Here is a 23,229-nt window from a genome sequence, read left to right on the forward strand (position 1 = left end):
CAAATTTGAACACCTGACGTTTAATATTCTTATTTATATCACTTAAAATATGTATCTTTACAAACCTCTTAATAAAGCCTTTGGCGGCAGATTATGTTTTCTAAGGTATAGTACTGTATATAATTTATGGAAATCTATGGAATGCGAACATTTTCATTATGTTACTAATCTGGAAAGGTACAAGGCAGGACGACTGCGCTTTTGGGAATGCTCCGGAACACAGGGACACCAGAGGAAACTCCCCACAGACACCAAGGGGCTGTAAAGCACCGGGGCAAGTCGTGAGTGACCAGCGGACGGGGCCTGGGAGTCACCTTTGGTGTTCGCCTGATTTCAGCTTCTTAGGAGAAAGCTGGTGCTGCGATACCTCACCCCTGCAACACAAATAGCCTTCTCAGCTTGTGACTCCTTCCCATAAGGTGAACACAAAATGCCTTCAAAAATAGCAGCAGCCAAATTTGTCTCCTGCTTATGTGTTCATAACAGCTCAGTGAGCAAAACCCTCCTTTCCCTTCCACTGGTATAAAAGAGGTAACTCCATTTAAGCTGGCGAAGGTCTTCTGGGGGAAGAGAAAGCATTATACGACAGGCAGAAGCGAGCCCGCTGGGTTCGGCTCCATCGCTAAGTGCGACTGAAGGCAGAATCGAGGCCTCGTTACTTCCTGTCTGCTGCGTTTCTCCTGCTCTGTCGTGGCAGCCGCGTGGAGGGGAGCTCTGGAGATTTCTGCAGCCAGGCCTCTCTGCCCACCAGCGCGGTACTGACTCGCATCCTAGGTGAGGCTTTTCACACTGAACCCAGCAAACAGCATTTCCTGTAGCTCTTGGCGGGGCTGGGAGCCCCTGCGAGCAGCCGCCTCCGCCACGCGCAGGTTTCCCGTCTCCTCGGCCGCCGCTTGCCACCGTGGGCTGGTGGCACAGCCCGCCTGTCCTGCCCGCGGCTCCCGTGGGGATCCGCACTGCGCTGCTCGTCCCGGCCGTGGGCATCCACACTGCGCTGCTCGTCCCGGCCGTGGGGATCCGCACCACGCTGCTCGTCCCGACCATGGGCATCCACACTGCGCTGCTCGTGCCGGCCGTGGGGATCCGCACTGCGCTGCTCGTCCCGACCATGGGCATCCACACTGCGCTGCTCGTCCCGGCCGTGGGGATCCGCACCGCGCTGCTCGTCCCGACCATGGGCATCCACACTGCGCTGCTCGTGCCGGCCGTGGGGATCCGCACTGCGCTGCTCGTGCCGGCCGTGGGGATCCGCACTGCGCTGCTCGTCCCGGCCGTGGGGATCCGCACTGCGCTGCTCGTCCCGGCCGTGGGCATCCACACTGCGCTGCTCGTGCCGGCCGTGGGGATCCGCACTGCGCTGCTCGTCCCGGCCGTGGGGATCCACACTGCGCTGCTCGTCCCGGCCGTGGGGATCCACACTGCGCTGCTCGTCCCGGCCGTGGGGATCCGCACCGCGCTGCTCGTCCCGGCCGTGGGCATCCACACTGCGCTGCTCGTCCCGGCCGTGGGGATCCACACTGCGCTGCTCGTGCCGGCCGTGGGGATCCGCACTGCACTGCTCGTCCCGGCCGTGGGGATCCACACTGCGCTGCTCGTCCCGGCCGTGGGGATCCGCACCGCGCTGCTCGTCCCGGCCGTGGGCATCCACACTGCGCTGCTCATCCTGGCCGTGGGGATCCGCACTGCGCTGCTTGTCCCGGCCGTGGGCATCCGCACTGCGCTGCTCGTCCCGGCCGTGGGGACCCGCACTGCGCTGCTCGTCCCGGCCGTGGGGATCCGCACCGCGCTGCTCGTGCCGGCCGTGGGGACCCGCACTGCGCTGCTCGTCCTGGCCGTGGGGACCCGCACTGCGCTGCTCGTCCTGGCCGTGGGGATCCGCACTGCGCTGCTCGTCCCGACCGTGGGGATCCGCACTGCGCTGCTCGTCCCGGCCGTGGGCATCCGCACCGCGCTGCTCGTCCCGGCCGTGGGGATCCGCACTGCGCTGCTCGTCCCGGCCGTGGGGATCGCCTCCCTGCCGTCCTCCTCTGCGGAGACGGCAGCGAAGGGAAGGTGCCGTCTGACCTGGCGGCCTCCCCAGGTGACTCCCGCTGCAGCCACAGGGGTCCCTCGTGTTTCTGGGGGAAATATTTAACAAAGCAGCCACCTCCTTCTCCCTAGTGCCTCCTAATTTTCCTTTCCCTTGCGCTGCCTTTTCATTTTCTGCAGAGCAGTTCTCTTTTACCTTTTTCTAGCACTGAAAATAGAGTCTTTGAGGAATGCAGGCCTGTATTAGCTGTTCTATATTTCTTTCAAGTTGCTCCAGCCTTGGGGATTTTTTTTATACTAGATCTCTCCAATGTGCCTCACTCCTCGATTGTTTGTGTTTGAAAGGCTTCTGCATTTTGCTGATGCTAATCTTTACATCCCACTTATTCCCATTGGCCTCTGTTGCCCTTTTTTTTCCTGCTGGGATGGATTTCAGTTGTATCCTCTCCAGTTGTTCCTTAACTTCTTCCAGCTCTGTACAGTTAGTTTTCTGGTGCACCAGAGGACTCCAGATTGAAATTCCTCTGGGCAGTTCATATTTTCCTAAATTTCCATAAGGCTAAAAAGCATTTGGGATTCTTGCACTGAGGAGTATTTCAAATGTAATGATAACCCTGTCCTAGAAGGGCAGAAGCCTGTGTGAGAGGAGCAGTCAACAAGGTGAAAGCAACACGAGTCTTTGCACACTTGGTTAGTTGTGAGTGTGTCTGATTGACCCGTAGGTCAGTCAACACTTGTGCAAATTCAGGCATTCCCCATTTAGGGGGATGGCAGAGAACAGTCAACCAGGCTGCTGTAGACCCGGCGCAGTGAAGGCCAAGGCCTCTCGTCACCAGGAGCAGCAGCCCCAAGCGCTGAGGGAAAGGGAAGGCCTTCAGCTCCGCACTCCCGTCCTCGCCGTGGGCCGGCTGCTAGAACGGGTGTTAGCCAGCACGCTGCAGCCGGGTGTTACTCAGTTCCCCAGCTTATAACATGTGCCAGTAGATCTCATGGATCGTTTTTATTTAGATGTGAATATTAAATCTGAATCAGTGCAAATGTGAATGCATTATGGTGGTAAGAGCTACTTCTAAAGAAGTCAATGGCAAAACTCCAAGTGAAATCAATGGGAACAGGAAAGGCAAAGATATACACAGCCCGGACGAGTGCAGTGGCCTTCTAAACCCTGCTGTTTGGAAGGAGGCAGCACCCGCGATGTGAACAGATGCTCTGTCCTTAACCTCCCACTTCCTCCCTTTTGGTTGTATGTGCCAGAGATTCTCAAGCAGAGTATTTCTTTCAGAGGCAGGGCTCTTTTCTTCAACCATTTTCTGATGTTGTGCTTTACTTGTCTCTTTCACACTGTCTTAAAAAAGAGAAAACTACTTCTTTGAGATTACAGGGAGAAGAAGTATTTCGCTGGAGCCTCATCAGGATCTTGGCTACAAGCACAGCAAACACCATCATTATGGTTAGCAACAAAGGACATGGCATTGCTTCCAGCAAAATCACCACTTAACTTCACAGCGAGCCAGATTAGGCCTGGAAAAAAACCTGAGTGTAATAGTTAGAGGAGAAGCTGACTTTGGCTAAGCAGTAAGCCATACTCCAGACCCTGAATGACAACCGTTTAGATCCAAGACTCAAGGAGATATTGTCTTTCCTCTGCTGCCTTCCCCAATGGATTCTCCTCGTTACTTTAACAAGTCTAACAATCTCTCTCTCCAGCAAGATCTTTTGTCCCTCCTAATTCAAACTACCTCCTTAACTGAGGCAGTGGAGTGCAGGTCCTTCAGATAAACACAAACTTAATTAGGTCATATTCTGGGTAAATAATGTGTGGGTGGGAAAAGGAAGAAAGGGGGAGGGAGAGAGAGCAAGCAAAAGGAAAAGGGAGACAGGGTTTTGGCAGAGTTACAGAATTGCAGAAAGCTTCTTGCAAGTCTCTCCAGATAAAAATGGGAAAGGTTTGCATTAAAAGAGAGCTTCAATAGACCCTCAAATTGGCATTTTAAATGATTAGGTAGAAAGGATTTTATTTATTCTTAATAACTTTTAATGCTAAACGCCTGTAATTTTCTGCTACAAACCATATTTTTTTTCTATGTTTAAATGGAATTTCCTGTATTTCGATTTGTGCCCCTTGCCTCTTGTCCGTTCACTCGATAGCATCGAGAAGAGCCTGGCCCGATCTTCCTTCCTCCCCCAGGTCAGGTATTTACACATGCTGATAAGATCCCCCCTGAGCTTTGTTTTCTCTGGGCTAAACAACCCCAGCTGCCTCCGGCTCTCCTCCTAACACAGATAATCCAGTTCTTCAGTGGTCTTCGTGGCCCTGCACAGGACGCATTTCCAATTTGTGTCTTTCTTGTTGTGGGAATCCCACGCTGGACGCAGCAGCGCGGGTGGGTGAGAGCGCAGGCCGGGGAAGGTCCCATCCCTTGGGCGGCCCCGGCCCGCGGTGGAGCCGGGCACATGGCTGGATCCTGTTCCGCTTCTTGTTCACCAGGACACCCATCTCCTTCCTGCCCAAGCTGCTTTCTAGCAGGTCAGCTCCCCGCTTGTACTGATGCACGGGGTTAGTCCTCTCCAGAATAGGACTGTGTTGAAATTCACACAGTTCCTGTTTGCCCGTTTCTCCAGCCTGCCAAAGTCCTCCAAATGACAGCACAACTATTTAGTGCATCAAACTCTCCTTCTAGTTTTGTATCATTGGCAAACTTCCTCAGGGTGCATTCAATCCCTTTATTCATGTAATTAATGGGGATGGAGGGGACATCAGTAGAGCCTGGCCTCTGAACTTTGCTGGTCACGACCCCCTGAGCCTGTCCGTTCAGCCAGTTCTCAGTCCACTCGCTGTCCACTTGCCTCGTCAGCCATGTGCACTGGGGATTTGCTTGTGAGCCCATCCAAAAAAAAAAAGTTAAAGACCAGTCCTTGGTGTGAGAGAAAATGTGCCCCCTTCGTCTGCCACGATCACTTTGTGAGCATGGTGAGGCTACCTGGAAGTCTGCTCCTCATGGCACAGGCAGGGCTGACCTGTCCAAGGCCTTGGAGGAGGCTGTGGGATGGGAACACCCAAAAGAACAAGCTACATCAAATACCTGACACTCACTACAGTCAACGTACATGTGTTTCTTGTCAGTAGACTGGCTTGTGTTCTACTTAAATTCAGTATATAAAATTTTGGCTTCCATTAGAAATATACAGGCTACCAAGAGTATTGAATTCTACATTATCAGCTGTGGGCCCCAGATTCCTCTCTTAAAATATTATTGTCTAGTTTCCGCATGCTGAATTGGCCGCACATGTCAGCTTCCTGAGTTCTGCTTTCCAAATTCAGGGCTTGCCTAAATTTTACTTCTCCTGAAACATTTTTGTTAGTATAGTGGATGGAAAAAGTTTACCATTATGCTCAATGCATTAGTTTATTCTACTCTTTCTGAATGGATAATTTTCTTTACAGGAGACATGTTCAGTAAAATTCTGATCCAAGGCCATTACGTAACGAGGACTACACACTGTAAAAAAGTTCCAGAAAGGATGTTGCAAACACACACACACAGAGAAAGGAATCTGTGTGTCTATATGTGTGCATATATGTATACAAACACAGCTGCGGAGGAGTGTGAACCCAGAGACCACTATGGAGCACTCACAGCAAGCTCGTGCTTCGTTGCTGTGGCCTGCTTAATTGTGAGACCGTTTCCCTTAAAGCTTGCTGAGCAGCAGAAACTGTGACCGCGGGGATTTACCTTCTCTATTTCAGCCATATATATGAATATTCAGTGTTAGCCGTAAAAGAACGTATGTTGGAACAGTTTTTGGATAGGGCAGTGGCTTTCCTAGACTGGTATCTCGTTCTGAACCGTGGTCTCTCACAGCCTTTCGGAGAGCTGCTCAGACGTCTTTGCTCCAGCGCCAGCACAGCACAGTGCCACTGGAGGACGTGTCCCCCGTCCCTCGGTCCAGCTGGCTCCATTCACGTCCTGTCTGTCAGTATTAGAAATTTTCGCCGGTCTGGGAGAGGAAGCACTGGGAATACCGAGCATGCGTGAGCCGTGGAAGGGTTAACAAAACCAAAGCATTCTTGTGGCTGCAGAATCGAGTGTGATCTTTTGCGAGGGGGCCGGCACTAGGAACAGAGTTTGATTTATTTTGCACAGGCAAACTCAAGACAATAGAATTTCCTTTGTTTTCGTCTGTAAAACCAATAGACAGACCAAACAGGAATAGAGGTTAAGGGTTATGGAACTCATATTTTTCTGTCCTCTGTGACTGTGTCTTCGGTATTTCTTGTGATCTGCAGATATTGCTTTCAGCACAGTGACCTTTGAATAAACAGGATTGTGGTGTCCTGAGAGAAGTGAAATAAAAAGCACAAGCAAATTTGAAAACTCTATCAGGTTTGTGACTTTTCTTCAGCAAAACTAGATACACAGAGTGGACTTTAAATATTAATGTAATCCAAAACATAAAGATGTAGAGAAAACCCCCATGAGATGCTCTCACTGCAACTGTTAGTCTTCCATATGGGAAGAATAGTTTGCTTGGTGACTTTCATGTGAGATTTTAAGAATAAAAAATAAATCCACTGCATGTCAAAGAAAATAAAAAAAAATATTTTTTCAGAGTTTCTATACCTATGACTGAATTTATTCTGTAAATATCATAAATTCATAAAATCAGCAACATTTTACTACTGATAGCAATAATTTAAGCAACTTCTAATGAAAGCCTTTCCCATTTATGGCACAGAGCCCATGGTTCCTATTCTTCAAGTCCGTCAGTCAAAAGAAGGGAAAATATCTGTGCATCTGCACATCCCATTATATCCTAACCTCTGAATGCAGAAGTGGCATCTGAGTAGCGACAATCTGTAAAAGTCATTGATAAAATCCTGCTATGGCTTATTATGAACTCTACCTGCCTACATGCACAGTGTGTTTTAGTCATTGCACATGAAGAGCTTTCAGAAGCAGCACTCACTTGGATGCACACTAAAGCACAACGGTTCCTGCTCCAAGCCCTCTTCCACATCACCCACAGACTTTCCAGCGTCAGGCAGACTCTGTTATAGTCCATCTACTTGCCCTGGACTAGGCATTTGGGGCTGCCTTTGGGATTGCCTTACATAATATGCTGTGACTAGGTACATAGCTATTTCCTTATAACATGAACTAAGCAAGCACAAAGTTAGGGCAAGCTGTCGCCTACCCTGGCTTCCAAGGCAGCCTCTTTGTCTTATCATCATGCGGGAATTCGGGGTGTGAAGGTAATGCTGGCTAATAGGGAGAGCTTCTCTGATAGCAGTTTCCCATCTATCTGACCACAGTGGTATCAAAAGCACCTGGCAAACCTGCAGGCAACATCTACTGCCAAGCTCAGTCTGACAGCAAAACTCCTGACCTCAGGATGTCTCTGCAGCGTGTGGAAAGGCTCCGGAGGGAGGGCAAACATTTTTCACTTCATATATCATTGCTCACAACTCACTGCTGGGATTCCACCAAGTCAGCCAGTGCTAAAATGTTATGGAAAATGGGATTTCCTGGGTTATTGTTTTTGGCAGTTCTAATTACATGGGACAATCAGGCACTGGAACTAACATGAAAGTTCCTGATATTAATAAGAAAAAGACATACTTTTAGTTAGGCTGCTCCGGTACCTAAACAAAAAAATGAGCCCGTATTTCCAGAAGTGAGGCAGATGCTGAGTATTCTCACCATCCAGAACAATCTTTGCATCCGCCTGTAAAGTAACATCACTTTGTGCAATATTCCAGCAAAATACACAGAGTACGCAGCACCTACTTATTTCAAAGCAAGGTCCCACCTGATGAACATTTGTCTCCCATGTCTGTGCTTTCCATCAACTTAATGACTTAGAGTCTAACAGTATCTGAGGCAGAGAAATAAGTAGTAGGCTGGAAAATCAGCAAGGAAAAATCCGTTGCTGCCTCACATTTGAGTTCTAGCCTTTGGAAACTGCAGGCGTTTTGGGGTGCATTAATGAGCCTGGAGCTGCCCGGCGCGCGGGCGACCTGCTCCGTGGTGCAGGCGCAGCGACGTGCAGCCCAGGCGAGGAAAAGGAGAGGGGCAGAGCTCGTTACAAAACTGCCTTCAGAATGTTGTTACGCTACCTCTCTCCCCCCGGGTTGCTGGTATGGATCAGAACAGTGTGGTTATCTGCAGGACGGAGGGACAACCTGGTTGGTCTCGTATTGCCGTTCCCTTTGTTTTCCAAGCCCTTGTGTGTGTGCGTGAGCAGCAGCCCGCTCTGTCCTCTGGCTAACGCAGGATGCCTCCTTGCTTGGGTCCTGGCTGTGCGTGGGTCCGGGTTCCTGCTGGGCCGAGGAAACCCCACGAGCAGCAGCTGCATCCCCTTCATCGAGCATGGGCTGATGCTCAAGGAAAACAGATGTTAGATTCCACTAGTAACGGAAGGTGATGCAGGCAGGGACATGAAGAATAAAGCCCCTGTCTGGGCCTGGTAGAAGGACTGCAAACCTAGAAGTTCAGAGTAAGGAGAACAAGCTCCTGGTGCCTCCATTTTAGCTCCCATCTCCACATGGCTGTGGCCCGTCCTGCGGGAGCTCCGGGCAGGCTCCTTCCAGGCCCAGTGCAGTGCCAGAGTCACTGCTTCGTGTTTCGTGAAGAGGTGGAACGTGCTCCTGTGTCTGACTGAACACTGACTGCGAACAGGAGCTGTTAGAGCATGGCCAGGAGATTTGAAACAAGTTTTAAATTTGAAGCATGACAGGCTTGAAAAGCTGGCATTGAATGGGAGCCCAGGAGTACAGGCTGTACTGATTGCCACCTGGAGTAGTATTTCTCAATTGTTTTCTAAAACTTTTTTTTTGTAAAATAATTGCAACAATAATGCTAAAGAAAACCTTTTCAAACACAAAATCACTTCTGTTGTTGTTGAATTTTCTGAATGCCAAATACCTGCTGAGTTAGTCTTTGGAAGAACAAGAAAAGTTTGTTCTTTGTATATGTAGATTGTTTTGGCATATTGTTTGATTCTGCTTTTGATAGGGGTCATGTTTCTGGGCTTAGCTGGATAGTTTGTTTGTTCCTATTCATTAAAAGGGACCCTGCAGCTATTTGGGAAGGGAATGTGGTATTACATTATTATTGCTCCAAAAACTATGGACAAAAATGTATTGTAAAAATTCCAAGGTTTCTAGTAGGAGTTCTCTCAGTAATAAATGTTCTCAGTCTGCTGGAGTGCAGTTAATGTGCTAGCATGGTGTTGGGCTAATTAGACAGATCCTTGAGGTGCAGTTAAAATATACAGATAATTCTGGATAGAGCCTGTTGGTGCAGCAGCTCTCCGCAATGGCTGAGGAGGGTAAAACTCTTCCTTTGCTTTGGCCACCTCCTGCCCTAACCTGTGTCATCATCGTGCAGCACTGAGCGTGATGCTAAAGGGCCCTGTCTCCCTGGTACAGGGTAAAAGGAAATTGATACTAAAAAATTATTCATAGCCTGGAGCAGGAGACAAAAGGGCCGTGAAGGAGATGAGCACTGCAGAGAGCAAAACTCCTTGTGAGACACTTTTCAGTTGTTCGAATTTGCATCAGGGCTGCAGCATAAAGCACCCTGCAAGACCAGGGTTGCTGGGGTGTACTTCTTCAGCAAAGAAGGAAACAAATGTGTAATTGTCTTCTTTTTTTCTAATTTCAGCTATGCAGATTGCTGACATGGGCCCATTAACTAAAATAACTCTAGTTGTGGTAGAACAGCCCTAGGCATTCTCCCCCAGAGTAAAGTGACTCTTGACTCACTGTGCCCTGAACAGGGATCAATGTTTTTTTTTTTTCTTTTTAAATCCTGGAATAAATTGTCACCATTGGGAAATTATTCCAAGAGAGTCCATTATACTCAAGTTGCTCATATTATGGTCAAGGCCACATCTAATGCACTGAGGCCAATATTGCTCTTCCTCTGAGAAGGTCTCCTCTATCTAGCCCATCATTACCTTCTCAGAACCCCCAGGGCATTGCTGTTGTTTGCACTGGCAGTAAAGGAATTTCTAACGATTGTCTTTAATATTTAGGTCCCTAATTCAGAGGAGGGTGGAACTTGTAATCTCCATCTAGTTTCAACTGTCTCCTCTCTATCTAGCTCTTTATTCATTCATGGGATTGGCTCGCACTGCCAAAGACGTCTCCCCTGTCACAGAGTAAATTTTCCATGAAGAAAGTCACAAGAGATTTCAACTTTGCTGTAATGCAGAGCAATGACAGCATAATAGCATCTAACCTCCTGCAAAGTTCGCAGGGAACAGGGAGGTTGGCATTCAGTGCTGTGAACACATCGCTGCGTTCCACTAAGCCGATAAAAACAACTGCCTAAGAGCTCCGAATTGATCAGGATATTCATGCCTCCAATTAGAGAAACCTTTCTAACCCACTCTTTCTTCCTGCATTCCAGAGTTACTGCGAGGAGAGTCCACAGAATCTCTTCTTTTATGTACCTATCTTTATTATTTTTGCAGTCCAACACAGTTGGGGTATCCAACACGCGTGCGGCAGCGGGGCAGAAATGTGTTTCTAACAGATCGCTTCTGCTGAGCTGTGTCTCAGGTACACAATCGTGGCTCTAATGTGATTTGCAATTTTTAATTAAAACCTTGTGGCTTCGAAGGGCTCATTAGTGTGTTCCTTTCCTAGCCGTGACGCACGCGGTGGAGTCCGCGCTCCCGCAGGCTGCGCAGCCGCTGCCCCTGCTCGGGCGCAGGCCCCGCGCGCAGCCCGCTCGCACCGGTGCGCTCACTCTTGTGCCACTTCGCAACTGAAACTGGAAAAACAAGGGATGGATTTTCAAAACTGAGATGCTTCCTCTTTATAATTTTCCAGGTTTTCCTCCAGTTGGGCTGGGGTTTTTTGTGTGTGTTTTCTTTGAGTTTTGCTTCCCTCCTTTTTCCCACTTTTCAATGTGAAGGAAGTGGGAATGCAGGATATTTTGTCCACCTTTTTTCTGTGCTACTTTATAGAATTAAAATCACCTCCAACATTTGTCTAATGGCAAAAGACAAAAGAAAACTTCATCACGTCATAAACTTTCAGAAGTTGAATGTGGAAAAAATAAATATTGAAAAGAAGAAAACTGAAAGTGAGAGAATTAAAAGCATTGGAAAAATGCGCCTGCCTTTGGCATCGTCCATTCCAGTTCATCGTGTATCTAAGTTACGTTTGCTCTCCGAAGGGTTTCCTGTGGCTCTCGGAGCAGAAATGTTCTGTTCTGTGTGTCTGGGGAGTCGGAGTGGCAGTGGACGCATATTTCAAAGGCAGGAATAAAAGACAGATTATTGCTCAGATGAATCTGACCTTGCAACCAACATGCATGGGTTTTTTTTGCGATTTTTGCTTTCCCAGTTGTATGTGTCAGTATTCATATATTTCTGTTAGGAGAGGGACAGTGTATTTCTAGGCAGAAATAGTGCTTTTTAGTGCTGAAGAACGAGCTTGTGCCCATGAAAGGTGTAAGCCATTTTCTCTTTATTTCCTTTCCTTTCTGTGTTTTTACAAACACCAGAGTTAAGCAGTGAATGATGCCAGGAAAAACCCGGACACATGAGTCAATAGCTTTGCTTTCTACAATCCACAGCTGTTTGCGCATGTGGTAGACGTGGACTGCAGAAATCGATGTGCTGAAAATATGCACAAAGGTTTGCATCAGAAAATAGAGACCTATTTCTCTATTCTCTGTGTTCTTTCTTCCACTCGGCTTTTTCCTAGACATCGCTCTGTATGCCTTGATTTTTAGTCTTTTTTCCCCTTTCCCATCTCTTCTCTTTTCTGCCTTTGTATCTCGCTCATACCACGTCTGTTCTGGTCCTTTTCCATCCTGTTTCAGCTGTGCCATCTTTAATTTCTAATGGACGCAGCTCCTTCTCAGTGAGGAAGAAAGTGCTCCTGGCCCTGTGAGGATGTCCCAGGGTGACGTGGTGGTGACATGACCTGAAGTATTCCCTAACGCATACCCTGCAAAGAGGCTCCACGTTTTCACGTCAAATAAGCGCCCCTTTGAGCAGGAGGCTGGACTACAGGACCTCCACAAGCTCCTTCCAGTCTAAATTATTTGATTATTCTGTGATTTACTGTGAGACTCAGATAATTTCTCCTGTTTGGATGTTTGACTGAGGACCCCGGGGGTGATATTCCAGAGTTCATAAGCTTGCAGACAGTGAAATTCCCACCCTACTTTCTAAATCCTCACAGATTTAGCTGGTCCAATGACAGAAAATGGTATCTATTTCTTGACATTAATGATATTGGCACTCAATTCTCTTCTATAACCAAGCAAAGCAGGGGATGTTAATCTTGCCTCCATGTTTTTGTGAGCTGTGGTTTCCAGGTGGAGAGAGCACGGGGCAGCACGGTGAGGAACACGGTCTCTAAAGAGGGGACTGTCACATCTCTCACCATTTGCTGTAGGCTAATATTAGTGTGAAATCAGCTCCCTTCCTGTTCATTTTGGATCCTAACTGAGGCGTTTAGCTCTCCCTGTACTTTCTGCAGGCAGCTTACGTTTTCTGGAGGACTGTGGTGTTCCCATGTGGTCAAGCACCCAACAGGAGCCTTTGTGATACCTGCTGTCTCACCTAAATCTCTTATTTTTACCTTAGGTGCCCATGGGACCGGGCTGTGTAGAACAGCTGTGGGTTCAGAATCCAGAACATTGGATTCTTTGACTGTCACATACTCAAATACTAAATTTTGGATTAATTTACATTATTGCTAGCAAAACCCCCTTCATTTTGCCTATAACTAAAATGTGTGAAATGGAAGCTTTTGCCCAAAGTTGCCCAAATTCTCCCATTTACCTTGTCTGCAATTCACGTCATGCTGTTCTCTGCATGGGATACAAAGATTTTGATCCATGCCACATGCTGCACATCTTCCCAATGAAGCAAAAAGCCTCCCTTGCTGGCTGGTACCCTGCTGACATCCCATTTCTTCTAATTAGGACCCTGAGTAGTTAGTACGAAATATAAATGTGGCAGGATTCCAAGCTGCAAAATGAAGGGAAAGTGAGGAAAAAATAGTTGGACAGCTAAGGAAATATGTAAATGTATTTAAAATAGATGATTCTTACTGCAGTGAACAGATGATTTTTTTTTTTCAACTGGATGGCTTTAATCAGAAATGATAGTTCATACATCTGCTCTTTGAAGATAAGCCTGCAGTTACACAAAACACTTAAAGAAAGAAGCTGTGGTGTGCTGATGAGACCTCAAAAATCCTAACCCATGACTAGGAAGATTATAGTCTGGTTACCTCAGCAAGCTGCTAATTCCCAAATATTGGAGTGAGTGATTTGTCCTGTCTGAGGCACGAAAGGGATGCCCATAGATTGTGCTGAAGCAATTAAGACATTTTACAAATCATTAGCGAACTCTCTTGATTGAGCAGACATTTCCCCTCCAGCCGCTCCCTGACTTTTCTACAACTGCTTGACCTAGAAAGGTAGCTCTCCATCATCCTGGCATTTATTTTATAATGCAAGGTAAAGATTAGAAATTAAAACAAGCTTTCTTCTGGGGAATATAGGGCTTCTCTGGAAATGGCAAGCTCAAATTTAAGCTGGAATCAGGGATTCCACCTTCATAAAAATCACCAAATTAGATGGATAACTTTCCTATATGATCTCAGGAAAAACATTTCCAGAACAGAGAGAGGGAGAATGCTAAGTCAAAAGACAAAGAATATCCAGGATCTTTATGTTTCCTATGAGATTATTAGGAACAACAACCTACTGAAAATAATAATTACGCCATTAGTAACTGTATGTTTTGTCTTACTTCATCAGGCCAAAGAACTTTACCGTCCATTTAAAACCAAGAAGGGCCATCTGCCAGAAGCCCTTGGTGGATTTCAATGCAAAGCATTCGAACCGTTCACTGTTTGCACAGTATTCCAAAGCGTTTGGATTCTTGGCGATCCTGGCCCCAGCTGGACCTGCCGGGAGGGTCCGTGTGTCCTCGTGTTGCCATTCCCTCCTTCACAAGAGTGCTGGAGACTCCTCGTTACTGGGAAGCTTTTCCTGGCGGGCGGTGGGAAGTGTCACGGCCTGCGGGCTGTGCCCCTTGCTCTGCCCGTCAGCACTGGGCACAGGGACGTGCTCCGTCTTTATGCTGGGGGTCAGGGTCTGCTTCTCTTCTCTCACTGTCATCCATCAGTAATAGCTCCCCTGACAGCAAAGCCCTATCGAGTCCCTGTTATGCCGAACCCCTTTCCGGAAGGATGAAGTGCAGTGTCCATGGAGAACCCCGGCCTCCTACCTGCGGTTAGATTCGTCATTGCTGGGAAGGAGGAATTCCAGCTGAGACTGGGAGGAGAAGGCAGAGGGCAGGAAACTCTGTCAATATGATTTAGAAAATGGTATTAAAATTATACAGTGGTTTAGTTTGGGGCATTTTTCTGTTATTTGTTTTACAGAGCCACCTGCCATGAACCTTCCAGACTGTGCTTCCCTTTTTGTTCAGTACAGGGTATCTACAGTTTGTAGTATTAGTGGTATTTATCTTCTCTGGCTTGAAATTTTTCATTGGCTTTGCACAAGCTGCACTGACAAGCTCTAAAGAGCTTCACATGCGTTTCAGGCATTTGTAAAATGGCTAAAATTTGGTGAATAGTATATGGTCCAGGACAGAGTATCTTTATGCTGCCGGGTGTTAGAAATTCTGTAGCTGATGAGCCTGGCATTGAAGTTCTTTTGTCCTGGTCTGAACTGTAATTAGATAACAATTAATCCATCTTCCTCCCCAGTGAAGTAGGCAATATGAATGTCAAGAGTGTTTATACCTAGGGATCTTCTTCCATGCCCAGCCCTTTTTCCTCTTCTCTGCCTGCTCTCAGCAGAACGAAACCTTCCCTACAAGGCAGTTGAGCTCTCTCTACGTTTGCTGCATTGTTTTCCCCGTGTCCCCATGGCCTTTCACCCCCTCTAGTTCTCCGTGTCTATTTGTCAGTGACTGTTTTTGCTTCTCAGCTCTCTTTGAAGGTGTTGAGATGCTGCACTTAGAAAAGGTACCTTTCAGGAATAACAATCTGTTTGAAACTTCCACTAATTCCAAAGCCTAGACCAAAGGAAATAGTGGCATTGTGAGGCGTTCCTAACACACCCAGCCCAACAAAGAATGACCTGTTGGTGGTGCCTGAAGTGACAGCCGGCAAGCGGGAGCGTTCGGAGTGTTCCAGGGCAGGTGCTCCCGCTCGCTCCGCTCCGCGCCGCGAGGCCGTTGGCGCTGCCGCAGGGACCGCGGAGCCTGCGGCTGCTCCGCGTGTTCCGCCTGCAGAACAGCCGCACGGAGCCTCCCCATGGACGCCGCTCCGCCGCCGAGCGCCGACACGGCAGCTGCTGCCGGTCACATCATTGTGTCAGTGTTCTGCACGCGAGCAGAACGTGTTGGTCCAAGACCTGGTAGAGCAGTGTCTGGAGGTCAGCGTGCCTGAAACGGCGAGAGGAGGTTTTGTGGGAAGCACAAACACGTGTGCCACAGTGTGAGACTCCTTCCTCCGGTAGCGAGGGCTGAGCTACACGTTTAATATTGTTTTATTTACATGATATGTTTTGTGATGTGCTCGGGGCTGTCAAACAGTGGTCATCCTGTATTCATCGTCTTTGGGACAGAAGGGTGCTATTTTTTTCCAGGGCTTTGAAACTGCTGCATTGAAAGAAAATGTCTGCTTGCCACATGATTTCATCCACCTATTCGGTGTCTTTGATGCTTTTCTCTTTTCAAAGTTTTTCTAAGAACTTCATCCAATTAAGTCACATAGGACTGAGCTTTCACCCAGAGGCAGTTCTGTCCCCCAGAGAGCAGATACTCCATAAATTCAGAGCCCAAAGCCCTGTGATATCAGTGGGAAAAGTTCCCTGAAGCGCAGGGGGTTTGGGGAAAGCTGTGCAGAAGAAGGTGTAAAGCTGGGAGTGAACCACACTCAGGTCCGTGTGCCCTGCAGGCTCCTGGCAGGCCCGGGAAGTCCAAGTGCACCAGGTTCTGAAGGACACGATACTTGTCACAGTGTGACCACACACAGCGACTTTGGGGGACTGACCCCTTTAGGTTTCCTTTCAAGCTGTCCAGTCCTAGTGTCATGAGCAGTAAAATACAAGGGAATAGTTGTCTGTAAAGTTAAAATTTTGAAAGATCCTTTTTCTTCGTAAACTTAATTGTTCACTTTTTCAAATTACTTCTCATGTATTCCCTAGAAAGAATTCATTAGGGACCCACCAGGCAATGTAGTAGATGTGCATTTTACTTACAAATTTTCCATTATCAAACACTCATGGAAGTGTTTCCTCTTTTGTTTATGGTCATCTTACACTATAGCTATTATGAGCAATTCTTAGGATAAAATGTTTTTTTTTTCCTAGCACTGTGACTAGGTACCAGGTTAGCCCTATTGCTGCTGTTCCCAAATTGTTTGTGCAAAGTATTCGTTGGAGCTATGCTATTATGTAAAGCAATTCAGTAAGTTATATAACATTTTCATTCACTTATCAGTCATAAAGCTGTTAATTAGTCCTATGACTCGACAGCTATTCCAATTCCTAACAGTGTCATCGCTGCAAATTTATTGAAAAACATGTAGCATATTATCATTCTTCCAACTGAAAGGGAACAACCAGCATCATGTTTATTTAATTCAGTCTACCTATTCTCAGCTGTGTGTTGAATCTTATTGTAATTTAGGTTCTAGCATTCATTTGTATCACAGCAACTAATAAATATGCAGATGCTGGGACTAGAGCAGCCTTTGTGCTGCTATAAATGATCATTTAGCTTCGTGCTATCTTGTTTATTTATATATATTGCTGTGCACCGATACAAAGGGGCTGCTCATTTTATTCATTTTTGCAGGACAATATTGCTGCCAGCATAATCCCCACTGGCAGTGAGATTCTTCATAAATGATATTCATTTCCCCCTGACAACCTCATTCCAGGTCATCAGGAACACTGTCAATTGGAGAGTGAAATAAATAAATAAATAGTCATCTGTCAAGGGGCTTCATAGGGGCTGAATAGGCGTGCAGATCTCTTTATTACATGTAAAATTAATCATTATATTTCTGCTGTTAACTTGTTTTTCTATTTGTGTCACACAGGGATTCTTAAATGACCTAATATTGAATGTGGTGAGTTATAGGCCAGGGGACCGCAGTGTTTATTATGCACTGACACAGGATGGATTGATCTCCTTCTTGTGGGCTTTTTCCTCCCCTGCTTTGGAGTTCGTGTGCCTCTGATACCACCTCATTAATCATTCCTGGAATTTACCTTTCCATAAATACTTAGGTAGACTTGTAATGACTTTTTTCTTTACCAACTGTGTTTTAGTGGTTTACCATGTGATAAGAGCAAAACTGAAACAACATCACACAGTAATTCATCTGTTAATACCAAGTGAAAATCGGGGTCCAAGCTTAATCTCAAATTCAGCATTGCACCTGTATTAAAAACATACAGTTACGTATATCTCCAAGCTTTACATACTCTTACATGTTTTTGGCTTCAGTAGGCCTGCAGGGAAAGCATTTGGTGAAGAGCTTAGCTCAAGAGAAATGAACTTAACCATGTGCTTAACTCATTGCTCAAAAAGGAGCTGTACGGCTTGAAGCTAGTGCAAGTAATTTTAATAATTGAAACTATACTACTAAGTTTAATACATTGCACTCCCATTTAAAATCGATCCACTCAAAAATAACAGTATTTAAGAGTAAAAATCAAAGACTGGGAAATGCTGAATTTTGGTGCTAGCTTTCACACAAAACTAACAACACAAAACACACTAACTTTAACACAAAACTAAAGATATTTGCATCACACCATTTATTTAGATTTTTGTGTTTCTTTTTAGAAATACATGGATCTCTTTAGGCCACATAAGATGTCGCTGAAGTCACTGCACGTGTAGTGAGTTTCCAAGTGCTCTGGCTCGCTTTGTTGCACGGGGTTTCAGCAGCTGCATGGTCAGGTCCCCCCTTCATTAACCGAAAGGGCCCGTGTGGCCGCTAGGAATCTCCTTCTAGATCCGCCAGGCCTTGCTCCTGCCCAGGGCCTTCTGGGGGCTTTTGGGATGCGAATTTCAGAGCATTTCACTAACACACCAGCTAGGCTTGCTTCTTTTTTTCTGCACAGAATTTCAAGGCAACTTATATTCCCCCGTGGATCTAAACCAATCTTTTTTGCTATAAAAACACTTTTTTTTTCCTTTTAGATTCAAATCTCTATTGCAGAAAATAAAAACATTTGCCAAATGTATCTACGTAAATGAAAAGTTTTCCTACAATGTCAAAAAGCAGTTTTCCATCCAAAGAATTCTGGATGCCTAAAAGATTGACCAACTACCTGAGAGGAAAAATACTGTCTCATGTTGGGTAACAGTATTCATTTTTTGAGTGACAAAAACAAGAAATATTTGCTATTTTAAAATATAAATGCGAAAGGTTTGGAAAATAGATTTAGTGATATGATTCTGAATGTCTCACTTTAAACTTTTGCCTATAGAAAGTCATCTTCATTTACATAGTTAACGGGTGCTAGAATTATATAATCAAATACCCTGGTTGCTTTTATCCACTATAAGTGTAATTGTAGCCAGTGATATCCCTTTTACATCAACGATATTGAGGTGATAATTCAGATTTCTATTCAGAGTTAACTAGAGCTTCAAATGTAAGGTTCCTGGTTACTGAATGTACCTGGATGCTTACTGATAATTTAAGTGTTTTAATTTGCACATCTTGCTATTTTATCCTCCTTTGGTCATGCTGGTGTGTTCTGATGCAAATTTCGATGTTATAACTATTCTTCAGGCAAATTTGATTCTCTCTTGCGAGACGGTTGCTGCCCCAGGCTGCAAGATAGTAAATCAGTCTTTTGGGGGTTAATTTAGACACTCTGATCTGGGGAGATGCAGCGCAAAATCCCTCTGATCCCCGCGAGACGCTGAGGACCTGGAACATCTGTCAAAGTTGGTAGAAAGTGAGGTTGATCAGTGGTTTTCAGAAGAGTTTAGCAACTTTCAGGATCAGACATGGAATTAAAAAGCAGACGTGTTTTCCTGTGCGGAATGGAGCGGGTTCGGCTGCTTTTTGCCCTGGAGGTGCTCAGAGTGCTCCCGTGGTATTTGTGACCCTCGCGATGTGGCGCGTGCTGCTCTGCGCCGCTGTGTTCAGAACTGCCGAGCGCCGACGCGGGAGGAATCCGCACTGCTGCGCACAGGAAGGGCAGCACTGCGGCTTCCTAGGCTCTGATGTTACTGTTCTATATACCGCTCCGATTTTACTATTCCACCAAACCAGCTTATAATGAATTTCCATTAATGAAGGAGGCTGGGAGGCCTGAGGACTTTCAACAAGACAGGGGCCCTCTGGCCATGTGTGGCGTGCAGCGTGAATGTGGGAACACGATCGTTAATCCGGCTGTAAGGCCCGGGCAGCGGAGCCCGTCCTCACAGCTCTATATTCCCCTTGAATCCAAGCGGCCATCTCAAAATGGGCAGTATTGACTTTATGGAGAGTCAAAGCACAGAAGTCCTGGCATAGATCTGCTTTGCCCCTTTGAGACCATTCCTCCAGGATAAAATTTTGGGTGATATTCATGCAATTACCTGCTAAGTTGTACAGACTTAATTCTCCATGGCTATCTATCCTGCTAGGCTTACTATGAAGTCCTATTCCAAATGCCATTATTAAGCTATATGCACGGTCCAAAATTAATTGCAATGCAATTAATTGCAGTTGCAATTACTGATCACACTAGTATGAGCTTTGGCAGGTATGTCCAAACAATAATCAGTAACCATCCTTGCCAGCTACCTTGCCACCTCATACACGTACCCTTAATAGCAGAACTGCCCCCAGAATTAATGTCTGTTAGGCAAAAAATAAAATTAAAAAGAGCAACTGTGTACTGTGAAACGCTTTTTCTTGGTACAAGCTAATATTGATTCATCCCAAGAGGAATATTCCTGCAACACCTTCTATAAAATACAGAAATTACTCACTAATTGCTAGGGCTGAAAATTAACATCAAGTGTCTATAATTTAAAGCAAAACGCTGTGGAAGAGGTATGAGCATTGGGTACCAGTGTTCAACCACCATTACGTGAAGGAAATGTTTAGGGATCATTTCAATGCAGTCCTATTTTTAAGAGCTAGTCTAGTGGGTGGCATGGAAGCAACAGCTGCAAGCAGCCCACAGTATCTCTCTTTCATGCGCTTCTTTCCTGCACTGAATACTTGTGTTTGCAGAGTCCAAAGCGCTGGCAGCAGCGAGAAACCCAATTTTCTGTTGACTCGTGGGCTGTCCTTCCCGTGCTGCCAGTACCTTGCTCAGAATCAGGGCCTCAAAGCACATCAATCCGCTCTGCCCGGGACGGACACCTGGTGCAGGGTGTCCCGTTGGCAAGAGGGGGTAGCTCAGTCTCCATCGCCACTCTGAAAAAAGAAGAGCCGTTTTTATGGCACGACTGCTCGAATTGAAGCACGATGTGGTGTTCTGGCTGGTAGGTTGAAGCCACGACCTGCCTAAGGACAGACTCTGTCCATAGAGCTTTTCAGTACATAATTACTGACCCTTTTGTAAACATTTATTAGTCATGTCTTTTTCTAAAAAAATTACCTGAACTATACATGAGAGTGTCCTTCATGCTTTAGAAAAATGAAAGGTTTTTGAGGGGATGAAGTTTTTCTTCATTTGCATGAGACTTAGGAACAATTAACCTTCTCTGGACACTGTCCTGTAAGCAGCCACATTAGTACTGAAACTGTCTCGCTCCTGATTTGCAGAGATCTGGAGCCTGATGAGAAGTTGCTTTCGTGCTGCTCGTTTCTTACTCTTCCTGGGCCGGGGGGCCGTTTCTGTCCAGCACGTGTGTCCTGCTGATCGTGGTCACTGTGACGGGCAGGGAAGGCCTCCCCTCCTGCACCCCCTCCTGCTGTGGAACCTGTCCATAGCGATGTGGCCCTTGGGTTGGTAGGGAGCAAACGCTTAGATCTTTGGAAGAGCAACGTTTATTCAGGAAAGTCTACAGAAGTAAATAGGGCAACATCTGTCTTTTTATAAGGCTGTAATAAATGGTTGTTTCTCCTGGATATTTCAGATAAAATTTTGCCATGCTTTGGCAGATCCTTTAATTATTCCACATGTTACCAGGGCCTAGAAAATTTGCAAGTGCCTGAAGCACTGGTAATCTAAGCTTAATACTTGCAATTAAAACACTGCTGATTCCTTCTACATTGATATCTGTGCTTTGGGCATCCAGGTTCTGGGTTGGCAACCTGGGAGTTACTTATCATTTCAGTCATCAGTTTTAGTGTCTAGTTAAAGCAGTAATCTGATGAAAATTTCCCTTCAAATCTGTCATTCTAAACCTACTCACAGGAATGGAATCAGGCACTTTCTTAATTAATACAGTTTTATAAACCAAGAAAGATTTTGCTGGGCTTAATTTAGGCATCAAACAGAGAAGTTAAAATGCAGAGCTCTGTTCCATCATGCTAAGAAAATTGAAGTGTTTTTGCATCCTGCACCAAGCATTGACATTATCATTCATTTTTGAGTTGTTTTTCATTCCCTACAAAGTTTAAAGTATCAAAGCAGATTAAACTGCAAAAGTAGCTGGTAAGAATTTGCTAATCATCCTCTCATCCTGTGTTTCTTAGGAACCATTACCTTTTTTTTTTTTTAAGTGTTAGAAGCAAATAGGAATTTCCCCTGATGGTGCACAGAAGACTCACAGATGCTTTTCAGAAATTATGTTGGTTTCCAAAATGAATTGGTTTGAGCAGCGCTTGAACTGGACATCTGAACCGACTTGTCCTATGGGTAGATAAAGGCGCCTTGTTAGCTGTGTTGTGGGCTGAGGGCTGGGAGCCCTCCAACCGGGATGCTTTGGGGTTGTTTCTTGGGCCCAGCGTCCTCAGGAATTTCCCTGCATGTGGTGCTGAGCTCAGCCTGGAGTTTACATTCACACTGGAGCTTTTCTCTCACAGCAGCTTTACGGAGCTGGATCAGCCCTGCGTTTTAGGTGGGTAGACTCTATTCTCAGCGCTGGTGAATGAAGAGGCTATAGGCAGTTGTAATCCCGATCTGCTGGGTGCCGCCTGCCCTCAGGCTTGCTGGATCTCAGGCCAAACCGCCCCGCTCAAGGTCGCCCGTGGAGCGCGGGGCCGAGCCGTGTCCCAAGGGGCTCTGAGCCTCGCGCTTGGGAAGGGCGTCCAACCTGCGCAGCAAACGGGGCCGCGCAGCCTGCTGTCCTCTGAGTCACCACTGCTGCTCAACGCCTCCCTTGGGAAGGCTGTTCAACCTCTACAACACTCACAAAATCTTAATGGGTTTTGCGAATGAATTAAGAGCCCTAACAGCTTTCGTGCTGCACGCTGTGGATTTTGAAAACTTATGTCAGCAGAGCTGTAAATCTCTAAGAAGCAAGAGGAGGCAGTGAGGAGAATAACACGCAAGGTGAAAGGCGCTGTCACATGTGCCCAAATGAAACTGGTGGAGCAGAATCGGTCCCACCAGATGCACGAGTAGTGCAGGAGTCTGCAATGCTCTCTTGGTCAAGCAGAACAGTTGCTCTGTGCTTTGCTCCTCTGCTCCTGCTCAAGAATGGACTGTTTTTTCCCATGATGGAAAACCAGATGTAAAACCCACAGAGTTTTCTGCTTCTAGGTGGCCTGCAGTACAGCCTTGTACGAGGGAAGAATCTTGAAGTCTGTCCAGCAACTTTGATTTGATTAATGCTGAATTGTAGTGAAGCTGCCCACCTTGTGTGCTTAGAATAGAATTTGGTTATGTTTATGCTATAGACCTCACATGGCCCGGGAGTCCTCTGTGAAACCTAAGGCATTGACCTATCTACACAGCGTGCTAGATGAGATTGAATGACCTAATAGATCACTTTTCTCTTTGACTTGTTAGACCCCTGCATTTATCAGGAGACTTCAGCTAATTAATCCCATCCTGGTGGGAGTGGGAGCTGGATGGATGAATTCTTGGAGAGTTATGTTGCTCTGGAACTTGCTTCTCCTGGATCTGTACCTCACCTTTAGCTCCAGAAATGCTTGGGATAAGTTATTATGCTAACTTTGCACCTCCTTTCCAGAGTGTTAGAAGGTGAAATCAACACTCAGAGGAAACACGGGTTCATTTGGCTACATACCCATGGTGGCAAAAGAAGTTATCATTTTTTTTTTTT

The sequence above is a fragment of the Tinamus guttatus genome, unplaced genomic scaffold (assembly GCF_059628265.1).
Source record: "Tinamus guttatus ecotype Peru unplaced genomic scaffold, ASM5962826v1 Tinamus_guttatus_pri_ptg000027l, whole genome shotgun sequence".
Taxonomy (NCBI): domain Eukaryota; kingdom Metazoa; phylum Chordata; class Aves; order Tinamiformes; family Tinamidae; genus Tinamus; species Tinamus guttatus.